This window comes from Leucoraja erinacea, chromosome 5 (assembly GCF_028641065.1).
Source record: "Leucoraja erinacea ecotype New England chromosome 5, Leri_hhj_1, whole genome shotgun sequence".
NCBI lineage: Eukaryota > Metazoa > Chordata > Chondrichthyes > Rajiformes > Rajidae > Leucoraja > Leucoraja erinaceus.
In genome coordinates, this window is record NC_073381.1 from 47,543,857 (window position 1) to 47,564,654 (window position 20,798).

A 20,798-nucleotide genomic window follows, 5' to 3' on the forward strand; every position below is an offset into this window, starting at 1 on the left:
GATTTCCCTTTCATAAATCCATGTTCAAGTAAACATTTTAACAAAGACTAATCCTTTTACTGCTATCCAAATGTCCCATTATTAATAATTCTTTAATAATTGACCAGCATCTTTCACACCACCGAAGTCAGGCTAACTGGTCTGTAATGCCCTGTTTTCTCTCTTGCTCCTTTCTTGAAAAGTGGGATAAAATTAGCTATCCTCCAATCCACAGAACTGATCCTGAATCGATCGAACATTGGAAAATAATCACCAATGCGTCCACTATTTCTAGAGCCACCTCCCTGAGGACCCTGGGATGCAGACCATCAGGCCCAGGGCCTGGTAATCATCCTTCAGTCCCATTAGCCTACCCAATACTATTTCTCGCCTAATGAAATTTTTGTTCAGTTCCTCTACCCCCTTAAATCCTTTGTCCTCCAGTACATCTGGGAGATTGTTTGTGTCTTCCTTAGTGAAGACAGATCCGAAGTACCTGTTCAACTCTTCTGCCATTTCCTTGTTACCCATAATAATTTCACCTGTGTCTGCCTTCGAGGGACCCACATTTGACTATACTACTCTTTTTCCCTTAAGATATCTAAAGAAGCTTTTACTGTCCTTCCTGGCCAGCTTTCCTTCGTACTTCATCTTTTCAGACCGTATTGCCCGTTTTGTTTCCATCTGTTGTCCTATGAAAGTTTCCCAATCCTCTGGCTTCCGGCAACTCTTTGCTGTGTTATACATCTTTTCTTTTAGTTTTATTCTATCCCTAACTTCCCTTGTCAGCCACAGTTACCTCCTACTCCCCTTAGCAGGGTGGGAAGAAGTGTAGTCTAGATAGCCATGGGAGTCAGTGGGTTTATAGTGGGTGTCAGTCAGAAGTCTATCACCTGCGATGGAGATAGTGAGGTCAAGAAATGGTAGGGAAGTGTCGGAAATAGTTCAGGTTTATTTGAGTGCCGGGTGGAAGTCAGTGGTGAAGTGGATGAAGTCAGTGAGTTGTTTGTGGTTTCAGGAGGTAGCACCAATGAAATCGTCAATGAACCGGCGACGTATTGTCTTAAGTTGTTTTGGAAATCAAGACATTATTGGTAGAGGGAGTGCAGAGACGTTCAAATGATTCCTGGGTGTCAGGACTGTCTTATGAAGAAAGACTGGATAGACTTGGTTTATACTCTCTAGAATTTAGAAGCTTGAGAGGGGATCTTATAGAAACTTACAAAATTCTTAAGGGGTTGGACAGGCTAGATGCAGGAAGATTGTTCCAGATGTTAGGGAAGTCCAGGACCAGGGGTCACAGCTTAAGGATAAGGGGGAAATCCTTTAAAACCGAGATGAGAAGAACTTTTTTCACACAGAGAGTGGTGAATCTCTGGAACTCTCTGCCACAGAGGGTAGTTGAGGCCAGTTCATTGGCTATATTTAAGAGGGAGTTAGATGTGGCCCTTGTGGCTAAGGGGATCAGGGGGTTCAGGTACACCTTGGATGTCAGCCTGATCATATTGAATGGCGGTGCAGGTCGAAGGGCCGAATGGCCTACTCCTGCACCTAATTTCTATGGTTCTATGTCTTAAGTTGTTGCCGACAGGTTCGTACCTTGTCGTAGCTTGTCGCGGGTGGACGTAGGTTGTCATAGGTGTGGTCACCGGTTGTCGGTAGCTTGCTGTAGCTTGACGTCGACTAGGTGGTAGGTTGTCGTAGATATTGTCGTAGGGGGGGTACAGTCGCTGGTTTTTCGGCGACCTGCTACGACTATGGCAGTCGCCAAAAAAATCGCCTAAGTGGGACAGGCCCATTAGACTTTTTTTTATTTGGAGATTTCTCCATGAAGAATCTTTCACTTTACTTTGAATTAAAAATGTAGTTCTAAAATTGATTTTAATAATGTAAACACCTTGTTTGTAATGTAAATGAAATAATGCTGGCATCCACAACCTCAGATGTCCCAGGACAGCTAATGATAAAAAGATCATGTACCTTATTATAATGTACGAAACCTTGTGCAGGACACAAAGTGCTGGAGAAACTCAGTGGGTCAGGCAGCCTCTCTTGGATAGGCAATGACTCTTCTTTGGACTCAGTGCATAACAAGCATTTGGGCGACAAGGAGGCTTTCAATCAACTTCTCAGTAAGTAATAAATATTGGCTTGCTAGCGATCTTTGTAAATGAATAAATTTGAAATCGTGAAGTATTAAAAAACTATGATTATGCATATTACAGATCTGCTTGCTGCTGGGTATGTGTGGGTTGTAGGAATCAGTTGATTCCATTCATCCAAATGGAATCAGTTTCAGTATGAGAGCATCAATTGATCTGCAGTCTATGTCTAGGAGTCTAGATCTGCATTCCATAGATATAGGAGACTACTGTATATCTGTGTCTGGGAAAGGGCTGATATCTGTTGACCTGGCACTGTTATGTGTAATATTTCTATTGCAAATATTTTAAGAAATCGTATGTTACATTTGTGCTTGCTTCAGTCTGGAAGATTCAAGTCACACCTCTGCAAGTGAGTTGTGACACTTCACCACAAGCGTGAAAGAATACCAGGAAAAAAACAGAGACTGCAAAACATGGTGTTGGACCATTTTCTACAGCATCAAATGAGTTCTGAAGTGAGCACTGAGCACTGTTCCAGGTTGTTAAGTGTTACTCAACTTGTGAAATGATGGTGAAAAACAAAATCTTCATTGAATAAAAGTAAATAAGAAAACCATTGAGCATTGAAGATTTTGGAAGCCTTTAATCCGATAACAGGTATGCCTCTGATCTCATCCCATGTGGTCATTGCTTGAGTCCCTTGGTGTAATTTATGGTAAGCAAAATAAGGTAAATACTTTTAAATACTTGTAACATAGACTCAGAGTCATGTGGCACAGAAATAAGCCCTTTGGGCCAACTCATTCATGCTAGCCAAGATGCCCCATCTAAGCTCGTCCCATTTGGCCCATGTCCCTCCGAACCTATCCAGTACGTGTACTGATCCAAGTTTCCCAGAACCATGGCAGTCCCTAAATCTGCAGTGCATTCAGTTACAGACTTTCTTTTCATACTTGGCTAGGTCTGAAACTAAACACTTCATGCTGGAAGGTCTGCTGCATATTATGCATTGCACCAAGGCTTGGCTTTTTCATAGTAGTGGGAAGAGGGATTCAGCGTTATCATTCCTCCACACAGCTAAAGGATGCAATGCCTCAGCACAGAAGCTTTTCTGAAGTCAGGAGTCATTTGAATCTTCAAGTTAGTAGCCTCATTAGACGCTCGTGAACCCTTTCTGTGGGAGGAGTTGCTTTGAGAATTTATGTTGCATGGTGCAGTCAGACAGCTTTGCACCATCATAACAATAGCTTGTTTCTGTCATGCACAGTTATCCAAGAAGGGGATTGATGATTTACCGTAACTGATGATTTGCAAAGTCAAGGAAATGGCAGAGGAGAGGCAGGGGCTGGAGGAGCAGTTCCTGCTTCCAAGTGCCAGAGCCATGCCTGTGGTCAGCTGAGGACAAGGGTGAAATAGTGGGCCTACGATAACTCACTGTGAATTACCATGATTCATTACCATGATTACCATGATTACCATGATCCTCCATTGCCAGAGTGAGCAACAGCGGAAATTGGAGGAACAGCACCTCATATTCCGCCTGGGGACCTTGCGTCGGATGGCATTAACATTGAATTCTCCCAATTTTGCTAGCCCTTACTGTCTCCTCCCCTTCCTTAACCCTTGAGCTGTCTCCTCCCACCTTCCTATCCGCCCGTCCTCGGGCTCCTCCTCCTCCCCTTTTCTTTCCTTCTTCCCCCCCACCCCCCATCAGTCTGAAGAAGAGTTTCGGCCCAAAACGTTGCCTATTTCCTTCGCTCCATAGATGCTGCTGCACCCGCTGAGTTTCTCCAGCAATTTTGTGTACCTACACATCAAACATCCTTTTATGTAGCACAAAATATATCACACCATCTTTATTATACCCTACATGGAGAATCTTTATAATAATTATGTTTCAGGTTCCATATCCATAAACAGAGTGTCTTCTCATTGTAATAAAGTAAATTCCATCCTGAGTCCATGACTGTATAAACCAAGTGTCAATTAAATAATGATTGACATTAGGACTGGAATTCCTACTGCAGTCATATTAACATCCACTGTACAGACACCCAGGGTATGGGTCAGCACTGAGGGCAGCCTGACACTTCAGTCATAGAGTCATAGAGTGATACAGTACGGAAACAGGTCCTTCGGCCCAACTTGCCCACACCAGCCAACATGTCCCAGCTCCTGCCTACGTTTTGTCCATATCCTTCCAAACGTGTCCTATCCATGTACATATCTAACCGTTTCTTAAACGTTGGGATAGTCCCAGCTTCAACTATCTTCTCTGGCAGCTTGTTCCATACACCCACCACACTATTTTGTGAGAAAAAGTTACCCCTCAGTTTCCTATTAAATCTTTTCCCCTTCACCTTGAACCCATGTCCTCTGGTCCTTGATTCCCCAACTCTGGGCAAGGCACTCTGTGCATCTACCCAATTTATTCCTCTCATCAGTCCATCAGGTATCATGGTGGAAGGGGAAATGTGAACTCCATTAATACAACAGTTCAATTACTGCTATCTGATTGCTGTCAGGAGCTTCAGTGCAGAAGAAGACAATTAAACCCATTGTGGAAGTGCTGACTCTAGTGTACTTGACAGCTTCACCACTCATTAATTTCCCATCTTCCAGTAAGTCTGTTCAGGAAAAAAAAATCTTGACTCATCTTCTGCGTTTTCCATATTGAACCTGAATTTATGTTTGCGATATTAATACTCTTGTCAGTGGAAATAATCTTTCAATAATTGCACTCTCATATCCTTTCAAATCGGAACACTCTTCCATTGGAACTGTATTATCCTTCCTGTTCTAATAAATAGCCAATTTTATTGCTGAATGAAAGATTCTTATCACAATTCATATGCACTTACAAACTCATGTCTTGTCATAGCAACAGTTTTGCTATGCTTTTTGGAATGGGGAGTCCAAAACTGCATTCGGATCATGTAGTTTTATTTTATAACTAATGTTTTGTAATAATTAATGTTAACCTGTAAAAGAAGAAAGGGAAAGTTTAAAGGAGAATTTTTACACAGAGGGTAGAAAAAAGTTAATACACAAAAGGACACAAAGTGCTGGAGTAACTAAGCAGGTCAGACAGCATCTCTCGAAAACATGGATCGGTGACCTTTAATCCGTTTAAAAGTGGCTAGATGAGCACTTCATAGGGCTTAGCCTGTGGGGCCTCAGACCTAGAGTTGCAAAGTACAATTAGTCCAAACAGCTCTTTCAAGCTGCAGGGGCAAAATGGGTTGAAAAGCCTACTTTCTGCCATAAATGTCTGTTTTCTATCCATAACCTGGCAACGCAATCAAAGTTTAGTAAAGTAAAATGTGCAGGAGTATGATTGCAACATTCCTCAGGCCAAATTGTCCTGGGATGGCAATAGGTATATAGATTGGTGTTATATTTCACAAGTTATTTATCATTTTTAAGTTTAAAAATTCAAGTTTAAGAAGAATTTAACAGCTAAATCCTTGATGGCCCAGCTTGCAACAGTTACATATAAAGTTGCAATCGAGGAACACTCAATCCTTCCACCAAGTTTTTACCTGAACAGGAGGGGGAGGGAGATCCAAATCCCTGTTGGCCCTGAACAACACTCAGTGCTTCCAGCAAGTTAAACAAGAGAGGGAGGAGGCAATTGCATTATTTTTTTAAAGACCTCGAAGCAAGAGGAGGGGGAGGTAGTGCTGGAGATATGCCTCTGCAGAGTTGGAGGTTATGGGTGAGTGTGGAATATTGCGTCAGAGAATGGGTTGCGTTGAGGGACCAGGCCTCCCATGTGACAGGGACCCAACGGGTCCCAGTTGGTCTAGTATATTTTACTAAAACTATAATTTCCTTTGTTTGTTTGTTTACGTGCATGCGTGTTCTCCAAATTCCGCCAAAATGGTACAATTTTTGGCCCACCTTGTTCACCATTGTCCTATGATGTGCCGTACCAAGTTCCCTTCAGATTGATCTTATATTTTATGTCATTGACATTTTAAACGTTACAAAAACACTTTTCCACTTGACCTGCCCGTCAGCCGCACTCAACCTCACAATGACGTCACAATGGGATCCCAAATCTCATTTGCATTAAAATAAATCACGATTTTCATTGACATTGATATTATTCTAAACAAAAAAAAAAACCTTTTATTAAAATTGTTCCGTTTTCATTAACAGCTAACATTGTGTTTAGATTATTTTAAAGAAATTTAAAAAAAAAAAACATTGCAATTTTCATTGTGAAGGTGGGAAGGAGAGGGAGGGGAAAGTGGGGGTGAGGAGGTAGGTAGAGTGGGGGAGGAGGGGGATAGAGGGAGAGAGAGGGGGGAGTGGGGGAAGTAGGGTGTGGGGGATAGATGGAGTGGGTGCAGTAGGGGAAGTGTGGAGAGTAGGGGGGTGGGAAAGGGGGGAGGTGAAGAGTGGGGGAGTAGGAGGATGGAGGGAGAGGAGTGGGTAGGTAGGGAGGGGAGAGGGGTTATGGAGGGAGGGAGGGAGGGAGGGTCCCACGTGATCTAGTATAATATATTAGTAATATTATATTATATTAATTAATACATATTAATATAATATTATATGCTTATATTATATGTAAAGAAAGAATCGACTGGACTTGTATTCACTTAAATTAGGATGAGAGGGAAATCTTATAGAAATAGAAATCTTATATGTGGTTTGGCGGCACCAAACGGCAGCAGCTCGACTGCAGTGCGTCTGTCTTTTTTTAATTTTTGTCTCGTTAAATGTACGTTTTGATTCTAGTTTTTATTGTTTTTTTAGCTGTGTATTTGTGGGGGGTTTGGGGGGGGGAAACCGTTTAATCTCTTCCCTGTACGGGGATCCGACTTTTTCCCTATCGGGTCTCTGGTGTCGCTGGGCCTAACATCGTGGAGCCAGCGGCGGTCTTCGGCCAGAACCAACCTGAGGGCTCCAGTCGCGGGGCCTGCGGACCTGACATCGCGGAGCTGGCCAACTTCAGAGCAAGAAGAGCTGTGGGTGCGACCCGACTTCGGAGCTTCGGGGGCTCCGGCTGCAGGCCCGGTGGACAGGAACATCGGGAGCTCGCAGGTCCCTGGTTGGAGACCGCTTTTCAGAGCTTCCGCAACGGCAACTTCTCCTGCCAGAATCGCGTGGTTTAAAAGATTCAGAGCGGGGCCTAACATCTCCCGGCGCGGCTTAAACGGCCACAGGACTTACCATCGCCCGCCGGGGGCTTTAACATCGTGAGCCCCAGTCGCTTCGACATTGCAGTTGGACTGCTGGACCACGGGAGAAGAGCAAAGGGAAGAGATAAGACTTTTGCCTTCCATCACAGTGAGGAGGTGTTGGAGATTCACTGTGATGGATGTTTATGTAAATTGTGTTAAGTGTGTGTCTTGGGTTATTTTGTAATATTTTAGACTGTAGAAATGCAATTTCGTTCAAACCAAGCTGTTTGACTGACAATAAAAGGCATTCTATTCTATTCTATTCATTCTATTCAATATATAAAATTCTTAAGGGATTGGACAGGCTAGATGCAGGAAATTTGTTCCCCATGTTGTGGGAGTCCAGAACCAGGGCACACAGTTAAAGAATAAGGGGAATGCCATTTAAGACTGAGATGGGGAAAACACTTTTTACCCAGAAAGTTGTGAATTTATGGAATTCCATGCCACAGAAGGCAGTGGAGGACAATTCACTGGATGTTTTAGAGGTAGATATAGCTCTTAAGGCTAACAGAATCAAAGGATATGGGGAAAAAGCAGGAACGGAGTACTGATTTTGGATGATCAACCATAATCATATTGAATGGCAGTGCTGGCTCGAAGGGCCGAATGGCCTACTCTTGTACCTATTTTCTATGTTTCTATGTTTCTATCCCCAAAATGCGGCGGGATTCTTTTATGAAATCTAAGAGCAGTGGAGGCCTGGGGCCTGGGGCCTGGGGCCTGGGGCCTGGGGCCACCACTGCTCTGGGCCGGTGTCCCGTCAGCCCAGGGTCACCCCGGACATCTCCGGTCGCCCCCGGACCAGGATGGGACACTCGGGAGGGGTCGGGGATGGTAATGAGACTCCGCTCACAAATCTACCTCCTGCAGTTATGCAGGAGAGGGGTGCGTGGTTTGCCCCTGTATAATAATCCTGTATAACCCGGCAGGGCAGCCCGAGTGATAATGGAACCTATACACCCAGGCTGAGGGGGACCGGACCTTGATTCATTAGATTGTCACTGCTGAGATTTCTACATAGACCAGTAGAGAAGGGAGAACTATTGTTGTTAACTCCAGTAGCAATTCAACAGTGCATGTAGCGTCGGAGACCCGGTTCGATCCTGACTACGGATGAAACGTAGGTCTGTATACACGAGGCCGCTCATCTGCTGAGAATGTTTATCTCCAGTGACCTATGACCTGGGCATGCTGTCGGAATACTAAACGTGCTTATTAGAATGGCCTAAAAATCTGTTGTAAATATTCTCTTCAGGAAGATATTAAGGAGCTTTTTTTCGCAGTTGTAGTCCCTAGCCCAACATAAGCTTACAGCAACAACTAGGAAGTGTAGATGCTGATCTATTAAAAATACAAAGTTGCTGCGGTAACTCAATGACTTAGCAGCATCTCTGAAGCACATCGATAGGTGACATTTCGGGTCAGAACCCTTCTTCAGACTGATAAAGGAAGCTACCTATATCAATAGCTCAATCACTTAACATGGGATGCAAGGTAAAAGCTGATACATTTCCAGCACATCACAATGCACATTAATCTAGTGTAGAGCACTTTCCAAGACAAAGTTATGGTCATAGTGATACAGTGTGGAAACAGGCCCTTCGTCCCAACGCACCAACACCAGCCAACATGTCCAGCTACACTTGTCCCAACTGCCCACGTATGGTCCATATCCCACCAAACCTGTCCACGTACCAGGAGACTCTATGTGTCTATCTGATCTAGTCCTCTCATGACTTTATACACCTCTATAAGACCACCCCTCATCCTCCTGCGCTCCAAGGAATAGAGTCCTAGCCTGCTCAATTTCTTCCTGTAGCTCAGGCCCTTGCTTCCTAACATCCTCGTAAATCTTCTCTGCACCCTTTCCAGCTTGACAACATCTTTCCTATAACATGGTGTTCAGAATTGAACCCAATACTCTAAATCCAGTCTCACCAACATCTTATACAACTTATGTCACCAGTTACATCTCACTTGAAATCCAGACTGCCGTTGGTTATTTAGACTTCCAGACTGAAACTTCAGGTCTATGGCTCAGTGATTTGTTTATTCATGCTAGTTCATGCCTTTGCTGAGTGACACAATATATTTTCTTTATACGGAATAAAGTGTGCCAGACAGTGATATAGTACAAGTGCGAAATGTCTACTAGACTTAACAATATTGATCTTAATTTATTCTTACAAAACATTTAATCTTCGATTCATGAAAAAATTCCTTTTCTTTTAAACTCCGTCTTTTACAGATGATCTATTCTTGTCACAAAAATTTCTCTCCCTGATAATGCTTAGGCAGTACAATATGATATTACTACGCTGACTTTCCTGTCATTTCATTTTGTGGTAAGTTGGTGCAATGTTATGTGGATCTGGTTTTACATTGTCCTCCGTAATGTTTGGGACAAAAACCCATCATTTATTTATTTGCCTCTGTACACAATTTGAGATTTTTTACAAAAAAATCAAATGTGATTAAAGTGCACATTGTCCAATTTTATTAAAGGATATTTTTATACATTTTGGTTTCACCATGTAGAAATTGCAGCAGTGTTTATACATAGTCCCCCCATTTCAGGGCACCATAATGTTTAGGACACAGCAATGTCATGTAAATGAAAGTAGTCATGTTTAGTATTTTGTTGCATATCTTTTGCGTGCAATGACTGCTTGAAGTCTGCGATTCATGGACATCACCAGTTGCTGGGTGTCTTCTCTAGTGATGCTCTGCCATCTTTGCAGCCATCTTTAGTTTATGCTTGTTTTGGGGGCTATTCCCCTTCAGTTTTCTCTTCTACATTTAAAAGGCATGCTCAGTTGGGTTCAGATCGGGTGATTGATTTGGCCACTCAAGAAGTGACCATTTTTTAGCTTTGAAAAACTCCTTTGGTGCTTTAGCAGTATGTTTGGGATCATTGTCTTGCTGTAGAATGAACTGTCGGCCAATGAGTTTTGAGTCATTTGTTTGAACCTGAACAGATAGGATGTGTCTATACACTTCAGAATTCATTATGCTACGACCATCAACAATTGTATCATCAATGAAGATAAGTGAGCCAGTACCTTCAGCAGCCATACATGCCCAGGCCATAACACCCCCACCACTGTTTCACAGATGAGGTGGTTTGCTTTGGAACTTGGGCAGTTCCTTCGCTCATCCATACTTAGCTTCTGCCATAATTCTGATATAAGTTAATCTTTGTCTCATCTGTCCATAAGAACTTTTTTCAGAACTGTTGTTGCTCTTTTTAGTTCTTGGCAAATTGTAACCTGGCCATCTTATTTTTGCAGCAAACCAGTGGTTTGCATCTTGCAGTGTAGCCTCTATATTTCTGTTCATGAAGTCTTCTGCAGACAGTGGTCATTGACAAATCCATACTTGACTCCTGAAGAGTGTTTCTGATCTGTCGGACAGGTGTTTGGGGATTTTTGTTTATTATAGAGAGAATTCCTGTCATCAGCTGTGGAGATCTTCCTTGGCCTACCAGTCCCTCTGTGATTAGTAAACTCTCCAGTGCTCTCTTTCTTCTTAATGATGTTCCAAATAGTTGATTTTGGTAAGCCTAAGGTTTGGCTGATGTCTCTAACAGTTTTATTCATGGTTCTCAGTCTCATAATTGTTTCGTTGATTTTCATTGGCACAACTTTGGTCTTCATGTTGATAAACAGCAATAAAGGTTTCCAAAGGTGATGGAAAGACTGGAGGAAAGACTAGGTGCTGAGAGCTCTCTTATACCTACATTAAGGAGGCAATTAAACACACCTGAGCAATTACAAACACCTGTGAAGCCATGTGTCCCAAACATTATGGTGCCCTGAAATGGTGGGGGGGGGGCTATGTATAAACACAGCTGTAATTTCTACATGGTGAAACCAAAATGTATAAAAATGACCTTTATTAAAATCTGACAATGTGCACTTTAACCACGTGTGATTTATTCTATTACATATCTCAAATTGTGTAGAGAGGCAAATAAATAAATGATGGGTCTTTGTCCCAAACATTATGGAAGGCACTGTAGCTATTCCAATTGCCGCTGAAGTTACATTTACTTCTGCCAGTGTGGCTCATGCTAATGTAAGAAGGAACTGCAGATGCTGGTTTAAACTGAAGATAGATACAAAAAGCTGGAGTAACTCGGCGGGACAGGCAGCATCTCTTTAGAGAAGGAATGGGTGACGTTTCGGGTTGAGACGTCTGAAGAAGGGTCTCGACCCAAATCTTCAGCCATTCCTTCTCTTCAGAGATGCTGCCTGCCCCGCTGAGTTACTCCAGCTTTTTGTGTCTATGTTTGCTAATGCCACTAATGTTATTTGTGTTGTTGTGGGCATTAAAAATAGAAATTACTGAAGTACTCAATGTCTTTGGCACTGTGGTTCAGTGGTAGAGTTGCTGCCTTACAGTGCCAGTGACTCAGGTTTGATTCTGACCATGGGTTCTGTCTGTGTGGAGTTTGTATATTCTCCCTATGACCATGTGGGTTTTCGCCGGTGCTCCAGTTTCCTTCCACATTGCAAAGATGTGCAGCTTTGTTGGTTAACTGGCCTCTGTAATTTGTCACTAACGTGTAAGATAGAATTAGTGTACAGGTCAGTGTGGACTTGATGGGCCGAAGGGCCTATTTCCACACTGTATCTCGAAACTAAATAAAACTTAAATCTTGGAAGAAGAAACAGAATTGAAGTTTCAGGTTTGTTTACTCTTCTGATAAATACAATCTGATCTGCTAAACATTTCCAGCATGTTTTGTTATTATTTCAGGTCTTGCATTTCAGCAATTCTTTGCCTTTCGATTGCTATTATACTTTCTGCTCCAACAGCTATGGTCCAGATGATTTGGTTCCTTCTTATCTGCTGACCTGTCTTAGTCTCAATGATGCATGATCTTTGTACAATGGCTTTATCCTGGTCCATATTTCCATATTTGGATCTTGTACGTGTACTGCCTATAGTCTCCACAATCAAATGATCATTTAGCAATGGTTGTTGGACTTTTGGCTTCTTCTTACCTGAACATCGATCAATCATTGTCACATTTCTCATTTGGTCTTGTGGAGGATGTATCTTGATTGGTAATGTTGTCTTGTGCTTGCTGCTCTTCAGGAGGTTGGCTGGTGATTTCATGTCAATCTAGAAAGGTGTAGCACGGAATGACAAAAATTCAGGTTGTGGATCTTTTTGTGACCTTGGCCTAAGAAATGGAAGTGACTCCATGTGTTCTGGTTTCCTCCCTCATAATGAGGTAATTGGACGAACATCATTTTTCTGAGAATTGCAGAGACACTGTGGGCTTAATGGCTTCCATCTTCATCACGGAAGGAAGTTAATGTTAAAGATATTGTACCTTGATTGTGAAAGAATATGCAAGTTGTTATCACACAGTAACAATGTGTTCCTAGAGCCTATTTACATCTTGGAATATCAAATGTTGCGGGTAAGAGTGAGCCTCAATGATTCCCTTCTCGAGCGTGAAAGCAAATGGAATCTGTTGTCATTTGCGAGAAATTTAACAAAGTTGTTTTGTCAATTGAATTTAGCATCGCTTTACACTAATTTAGGAGGCAGCAGGTGATAGCTGATTACACAAAAAAGCTGGAGAAACTCAGCGGGTGCAGCAGCATCTATGGAGCGAAGGAAATAGGCAACTTTTCGGGCCGAAACCCTTCTTAACGGGTTCGGCCCGAAACGTTGCCTATTTCCTTCGCTCCATAGAGCTGCTGCACCCGCTGAGTTTCTCCAGCTTTTTTTGTGTAACCTTCGATTCTCCAGCATTGTCCCTCTTAAACACAGGTGATAGCTGATTATTTGTCTGTTCACCATTACTTCCCCCCCCCCCCCCCCCATATAGATAATTTTTAACCATCTAACTACAAATTACAACTGTGTAAATCAATCACAAACCCAAATAATCACCCAAAGCACCAAGGCATGTTTATTTATGAGCATCAAAGAAGGTGAATTACATAAAAACATTGGAGGCAAGATAAGAACAGAAACAGTCAACCCCTTGAGCCTGTTCTGCTTTTCAATTAGCTGTGAACCTCGCCTCGCCATTTACCCGCCTTTGATCTATATCCCTTGACACCATTGCCTAATTAAACTCTTTCAATCTCAACTTTGAAAATTTCAATCGAACCAATACCCATAGTCTTGATTTTGCTCCTGAAAGACGTAGTTCTAATTTAAGATTCTAACCTCTTGTTTTAGCTAGCTGCTCTCGCTGAAGTGGCCAATTCTGCATCTACTCTCTGAAATAATTTCATTATTTAAATTTTTAATTAGACCTTTGTACAGTCTCTGGCACACACCACCCCAAACATATCAACTTTATCCAATCACTGAATCTCTGACTCCTTGCAGTTATTTCTTCATTATTATCCATTATTTCCCTTTCACTACCAAGTTACCTTTAATCTTATGTGGGTGCCATAGTGACGCACCAGTGGTACTGTTGGGCTGAAGAACCTGTTTCCGTGCTGCATGACTCTTTGACTCTATGTATTCTAATTACTTCTCTGGAGAGAGTCCAATATAGCTGCAGCTTACACTTTGCCTGTTCACCGTTTTACCTTCTTCACCAGAGCAAGGACCAAGAGTCTAGATCCACTTTCTTCTCTTAGCCTTTAACTTTGTTCCACTCAGCTGCTCATATTCTATTATCTCCTATTATTTCTTCACCTCTGACAGACCATCATTAAGCCAAAGTGCCGGAGTAACTCAGCGGGTCAGGCAGCATTTCTGGAGAACATGGATAGATGTTTCAATCTCAACCTAAAATGTTACCTTGTTCTCCAGACCAATATCTAGAATTGGTTATCACAGTTCCTTGTGTCTCCAGCCCAATATTTAGAATTGGATAAATAGAAATTTCCTCCACCCAAATATATCGAGTGTCTTTGGTTCCTCCCACAGTTCCCTTGCCATCAAATCCATTCTTTTCTTTGACACATGTTTGACTCTCAACCAAATTGCTTGAATTCTTGGGGTTATATTAAATTCAGTGATGAGCTTTGGATCGCATGCCCTTCGAAATGCTAGGTTGATCTATTCCTAAATCTGTGCATTACATGAATTTATGCCAGGATTAGCTATTTTGCTGGTGGAACTCTTATCCATGGATTGTAGCCACTAGGCCTGACTATTCTGTTACATTCCTGGCTGGTCTCCACAATCTACAACCCAAAGCTTTTGTGTTGGTGTCCTAATTTGCAAAGTGAGTCGTATGTGATTAAAATGTCCTAAATTTGTTTATTGATACCAAATTGGAAGTGTGGTAGAAATTTGAGGGGGAGTCTATTAAACTGCAAGAATATTGAGATAGGCTGGCTGAATGGGCACGCAAGTGGCAGATGAAATTTAATGCAGAGAAATGGGAAATGATACACCATGGCTGACGGAATAAGGTGAGAGAAATAGATGAGATAGTGTAGTTCTAGAAGGTATAGAGGAACTGAGAAACAGAAAGGAAAGCAGTGCTGGAGTAACTCAGTGGGTCAGGCAGCATCTCTGGAGGAAATGGGTAGGCAACGTTTCAGGTCGGGACCCTTCTTCAGACGATTATAGTAGGGGTATAAGGCTGAAAAAGAGATGGAGGTGGGACAAAGCTTAGCAAGTGATAGGTGGTTACAGGTGAATGGGGGTTGATTGTTAGATGGGTAAGTGAAGTGTTTTCTTCTCTAATTCTCTCTCCTCCAGTATCCTTTTGTCTCCTTTTCATCTCTTGCCTTTGGTCACCTATCTGCCAATTGAATCCCCCTCACCAATACTTGCCAGGCTTTGTCCGTTCCCACCTTTTTTCCAGCTTTCTCCCCCTTACTCCAATGAGGGTGAAGAAGGATCCTGTCCTGAAACGTCGCATGTCCATTCCCTCCAGAGATGCTGTCTGACCCACCGAGGCAGAAGCAGAGGAAAGTTGTGTCAAACCGGTACATTAATTAGTCTGTTATAGCACAAATGGAATATTGGGTCTGATTATGGCCACTACACCTGAGGAAGGAAGTTTAAGCCCAGAGATGGTGCAGAGAAGATTGACGAGAATAGTTTTAGGGATGCCACGTTTCAGTTCCAGATCAAGAACAGATATACAAGAACATTATAAGGTTAGATTTACTAGAATGTTGCCTGGGTTTCAGCAACTAAGTTACAGAGAAAGGTTGAACAAGTTAGGGCTTTATTCTTTGGAGCGCAGAAGGTTAAGGGGGAACTTGATAGAGGTTTTTAAAATGATGAGAGGGATAGACAGAGTTGACGTGGAAAAGCTTTTCCCACTGAGAGTAGGGAAGATTCAAACAAGGGGACATGACATGAGAATTAAGGGACTGAAGTTTAGGGGTAACATGAGGGGGAACTTCTTTACTCAGAGAGTGGTAGCTGTGTGGAATGAGCTTCCAGTGAAGGTGGTGGAGGCAGGTTCGTTTTTATCATTTAAAAATAAATTGGGTAGTTATATGGATGGGAAGGGAATGGAGGGTTATGGTCTGAGCGCAGGTATATGGGACTAGGGGAGATTATGTGTTCGGCACGGACTAGAAGGGTCGAGATGGCCTGTTTCCGTGCTGTAATTGTTATATGGTTATATGGTTATATGGAACACAGATCATCCATTCTTACCACTGAATGGCTCAAAGATCAAAGGGTACTGATTTAGAATGTTGCAAAAAAGATAACAAAGGGTTTATGAAGACAAGCTTTGGTACCAAGAGAGATGTTTTGATCTGGGATTCATTTCCTTTAAACTCAAGATTGGAACTGGAACAATGAATATTTTGTTTGTTGCTGCCATAGAGCAAATCCATTCCGCTTGAGGTCTGCTGATGAAGAAGTCAAGGATCCAGGGAAAGCTAAAGACACGGATTCCTGAGAAGAGAATGAATTGAAAGGTTACGAGCAGGGGAATGGGACCACAGGATTGCATTGTTGAGTAAACATAAACATGATGGACCAAATGGTCTCCTTCCATGAAATTAGAATTCTACAATTTTTGCTGCTCCCCCTCATTCTTGTTGACATACATTGGCTCCTCCAAAGAGAAAATCCCTGATTTTAAAGACCTCCACCACAATTTCAAATTCCTACAAATAATTGTCCCTCCATCTTCCATATTGTCCTCCAGTCCATGCTACCAGTGCCCTTCCAATCTTGGCCTTATGACCATCCTTGGTTTTGATTGACCCATCAGTTTATTGTACCTTCATCAGTCAAGGTCCTTGTTTCAGGATATCCTTCCCTAAATGTTGCTATTTCTCTACCACTTCTTCCTGCTTTAAAACCTCTTAACAACATTTTGGTTATAGACCATAGAACATAGAACAGTACAGCACAGGAACATGCCCTTCTGCCCTTCTGCCCACAGTGGCCTACTCTTGCACCTAAACATGATGTTGTTAAACTAATCTTCTCTGCCTGCACTTGACCCTCATCCCTCCATTCCCTGCATATCCATGTATCTATCTAAAAGCTTCTTAAATGTCTCCACCACTATCTCTAGCAACGTGATCCAAGCAGCTATGTGAAAAACATGCCCTGCACAATTCCTTTAAACATTGCCTCTCTCACCTGAAAGCTATGCCTTTAAGCTTTTGTCATTTCTATTCTGGGAAAAGGGTTCTGACTGTCTGCCCTATCTGTGCCTCTTATAATTTTACATACTTCTATCCAGGTTTACATCCAAATAGTTTATCTATATCACCAACAAGGGAGGTCCCAGTACAGAGACCTGTGGAACTCCATTGGGCGCAGACCTCCAACCAGAATAACACCCTTCCACTACTGTCTTCTGTGAGTCGGTTTTGAATCCAAATGAGTGAGTTACCTCTCCTGGTGTCCATTACTGTTATTCATCTAATGTACAAGTTCCTCGCCGATTTACAACTGGGTTCCATTCAAGGGAGCTCTTCGTAAACTGAGCAGTTTGCAAGTCAGAAAAGCGGCGGTGAACTGAGCTCCCTCACAGCAGAAGATGTCGGTAGAGGTGGGTAATCCCATGGGAATAGAGAGTCTGTAGAAACAATTTAAATCTCACTTTGCAAGTTTTAATAGTGAAGCTGATATTAAGCTTTTCTCAGGCTAATAAAAATATTATTTTGAAAAATTTTACTGCACACAAGGTTGTAAAAGCCTCTTGATGGTTTTAAATAGGACACTTTTGCTGGCCCAGATGGCACGTCTCTGCAGAGGATTCACAAAATGGACATCAATGTGTTAACTAGAATGCATTTATCCTGAGTTTGATGTGGTAAATATCCAGCTGGTGGCAGGAACAGTCAGCAGCAGCTTCACAGAAGCTGGCAGATCCATCCCCCGCCCATCTGCCAGATGCTCGCTGGTATGACGGGCCGTGAGTAAGTTGGACATTGGTAAACTGGGGACGACTTGCAACTAACTCTGAGACAATTTTCCAACTGGACACAGTTCTCTTCCAGGGAGCTCAGACTGAGAAATTACTCTCCACATTCCATGTCAAGGAGCTTGAATCTGCAGTTTATTGACATCCTGTTCAGTGCCATTTGATCACCACATGGGCGCTTCAGCCACATATTACCTCCAGTGAAATAGAGGCAGAAAATGTTGGAAGGCTCCCAGCTTCCTTGTCAAAAGTTAGTGTTTCACTTCGATGACCTTTCATTAGAGCTGGATATTATTAAAGGTGAAACATTTTTAAACTGGTGCAAAGCTGGACAATATGGAAGAGAAAAAGAACAATGTACAAAGTCCACAAAGGGTGGAATGCATAACAAATTAAAAGGCAGGAGGGATGTTGGTGCAGGCTGTTGATGGGCATGTAAAACAAGGACGTTTGAGGCCAGTGGAGCTACAAAGTGCTGGAGGAACTCAGGAGGTTGGGTATCATCTGTGCTAGGGAATGGACAAGCAACTTTTTGGGTCAGGATCTTCGGACTCAAGAAGCTGCCTGACCTGCTGAGCTCCTCCAACACTTTGGTTTGCTCAACTGGGAGACCAAGGTAAGTACGAATGATAATAGGAGATTGACATAGAAGGGAGCATGAACATTCTGGCATGTGAGAAGAGATGCTCCTGGCTTGGACAATAGAAAAGATAAAGAGATCAGGGAGACATAGACTGTTCCATCCACCAGCACATGGACCAACACTGTTGGTCCATGTTAAAGTGGCTTAGATGCAACTTAGAAAAGTTGTTGTGCTGAAACATTAAATCAGTTTCTTTCTCTGTTTTCAGTTCTTATTTTAATGCCTGAAATATGTAAACATATAAATATTTACTGCGCGATAATTGAAATTTGATTTTACACTAAGTGAAACTATGTTTACACCATTTATGGGTCATTCATCTCAACCTGACTGAACATTTCTGGTGTGATTTACGTGACATGCTTTCCATGTTAGGTCATGCATGGAATGCTCTATTTTAAAATCTTCAACGGGGCCTTAATCTAAGATCCTTGGAATCATCATTGTTGAGCTTTTCCAGATGACTAGATTTTGTTGTGAAGCACTGGATTGTTACCCTTACAATTTATGTCCCAAATGTATCTTTTATCATTTACCCTAACTCTAAGTCACATAGTGAGGACTATCTCAGACCCTGACCTCCGATCCTACTGACCTTCTGCTCCTGATACTCTAACCTTCCAAGTTCTTGAGGATCCTAATGAACTCCTGTCCAACTTCTCTGACATCCAACTCCCCACTGGCTTTCATACTTCCTAAATCTTCTCCACGCTCAGAACTCAACCCAGACATTAGAAAGGTAACTTTGAGGGTATGAGACGTGAATTGGCCAAGATTGACTGGCAATTAATTCTAAAAGGGTTGACGGTGGATATGCAATGGAAGACATTTAAAGGCTGCATGGATGAACTACAAAAATTGTTCATACCAGTTTGGCAAAAGAATAAATCAGGGAAGGTAGTACATCCATGGATAACAAGGGAAATCAGGGATAGTATCAAAGCGAAGGATGATGCACACAAATTAGCCAGAAAAAGCAGCATACCGGAGGACTGGGAGAAATTCAAAGAAAAGCAGAGGAGGACAAAGGGCTTAATTAGGAAAGGGAAAATAGATTATGAAAGAAAACTGGCAGGGAACATAAAAACTGAATGCAAAAGTTTTTATAGATATGTGAAAAGAAAGAGATTAGTTAAAACAAATGTAGGTCCCTTGCAGTCAGAAACAGGCGAGTTGATCATGGGGAACAAGGATATGGCGGACCAATTGAATAACTACTTTGGTTCCGTCTTCACTAAGGAAGACATAAATAATTTGCCGGAAATAGCAGGGGACCGCGGGTCAAAGGAGTTGGAGGAATTGAGTGAAATCCAGGTTAGCCGGGAAGTGGTGTTGGGTAAATTGAATGGATTAAAGGCCGATAGATCCCCAGGGCCAGATAGGCTGCATCCCAGTGTACTTAAGGAAGTAGCTCCAGAAATAGTGGATGCATTAGTAATAATCTTTCAAAACTCTTTAGATTCTGGAGTAGTTCCTGAAGATTGGCGGGTAGCAAACGTAACCCCACTTTTTTAAGAAGGGAGGGAGAGAGAAAATGGGGAATTACAGATCAGATAGTCTAACATCGGTAGTGGGGAAACTGCTAGTCAGTTATTAAAGATGGGATAGCAGCACATTTGGAAAGTGGTGAAATCATTGGACAAAGTCAGCATGGATTTCCGAAAGGTAAATCATGTCTGACGAATCTTATAGAATTTTTCGAGGATGTAACTAGTAGCGTGGATAGGGGAGAACCAGTGGATGTGGTGTATCTGGACTTCCAGAAGGCTTTCGACAAGGTCCCACATAAGAGATTAGTATACAAACTTAAAGCACGAGGCATTGGGGGTTCAGTATTGATGTGGATAGAGAACTGGCTGGCAAACAGGAAGCAAAGAGTAGGAGTAAAGGGGTCCTTTTCACAATGGCAGGCAGTGACTAGTGGGGTACCGCAAGGCTCAGTGCTGGAACCCTAGCTATTTACAATATATATTAATGATCTGGATGAGGGAATTGAAGGCAATATCTCCAAGTTTGTGGATGACACTAAGCTGGGGGGCAGTGTTAGCTGTGAGGAGGATGCTAGGAGACTGCAAGGTGACTTGGATAGGCTGGGTGAGTGGGCAAATGTTTTGCAGATGCAGTATAATGTGGATAAATGTGAGGTTATCCATTTTGGTGGCAAAAACGGGAAAGCAGACTATTATCTAAATGGTGGCCGATTGGGAAAGGGGGAGATGCAGCGAGACCTGGGTGTCATGGTACACCAGTCATTGAAGGTAGGCATGCAGGTGCAGCAGGCAGTAAAGAAAGCGAATGGCATGTTAGCTTTCATTGCAAAAGGATTTGAGTATAGGAGCAGAGAGGTTCTACTGCAGTTGTACAGGGTCTTGGTGAGACCACACCTGGAGTATTGCGTACAGTTTTGGTCTCCAAATCTGAGGGAAGGACATTATTGCCATAGAGGGAGTGCAGAGACGGTTCACCAGACTGATTCCTGGGATGTCAGGACTGTCTTATGAATTCCCCTTACGAAAGACTGGATAGACTTG

At 42.5% G+C, this 20,798-nt stretch overlaps 1 protein-coding gene and 1 long non-coding RNA gene across 2 annotated transcripts in view; one reads left to right on the plus strand and one right to left on the minus strand.

Moving 5' to 3' along the window:
* LOC129697201 (XK-related protein 6-like) overlaps positions 1-20,798 on the plus strand; it is a 357,932-nt gene that overhangs the window by 192,405 nt on the left and 144,729 nt on the right.
* LOC129697203 (uncharacterized) overlaps positions 13,494-20,798 on the minus strand; it is a 32,466-nt gene continuing 25,161 nt past the window's right edge. The window contains exon 3 of the long non-coding RNA XR_008723468.1: positions 13,494-16,135. This is a non-coding gene — a long non-coding RNA (uncharacterized LOC129697203). The remainder of the gene's footprint in view (positions 16,136-20,798) is intronic.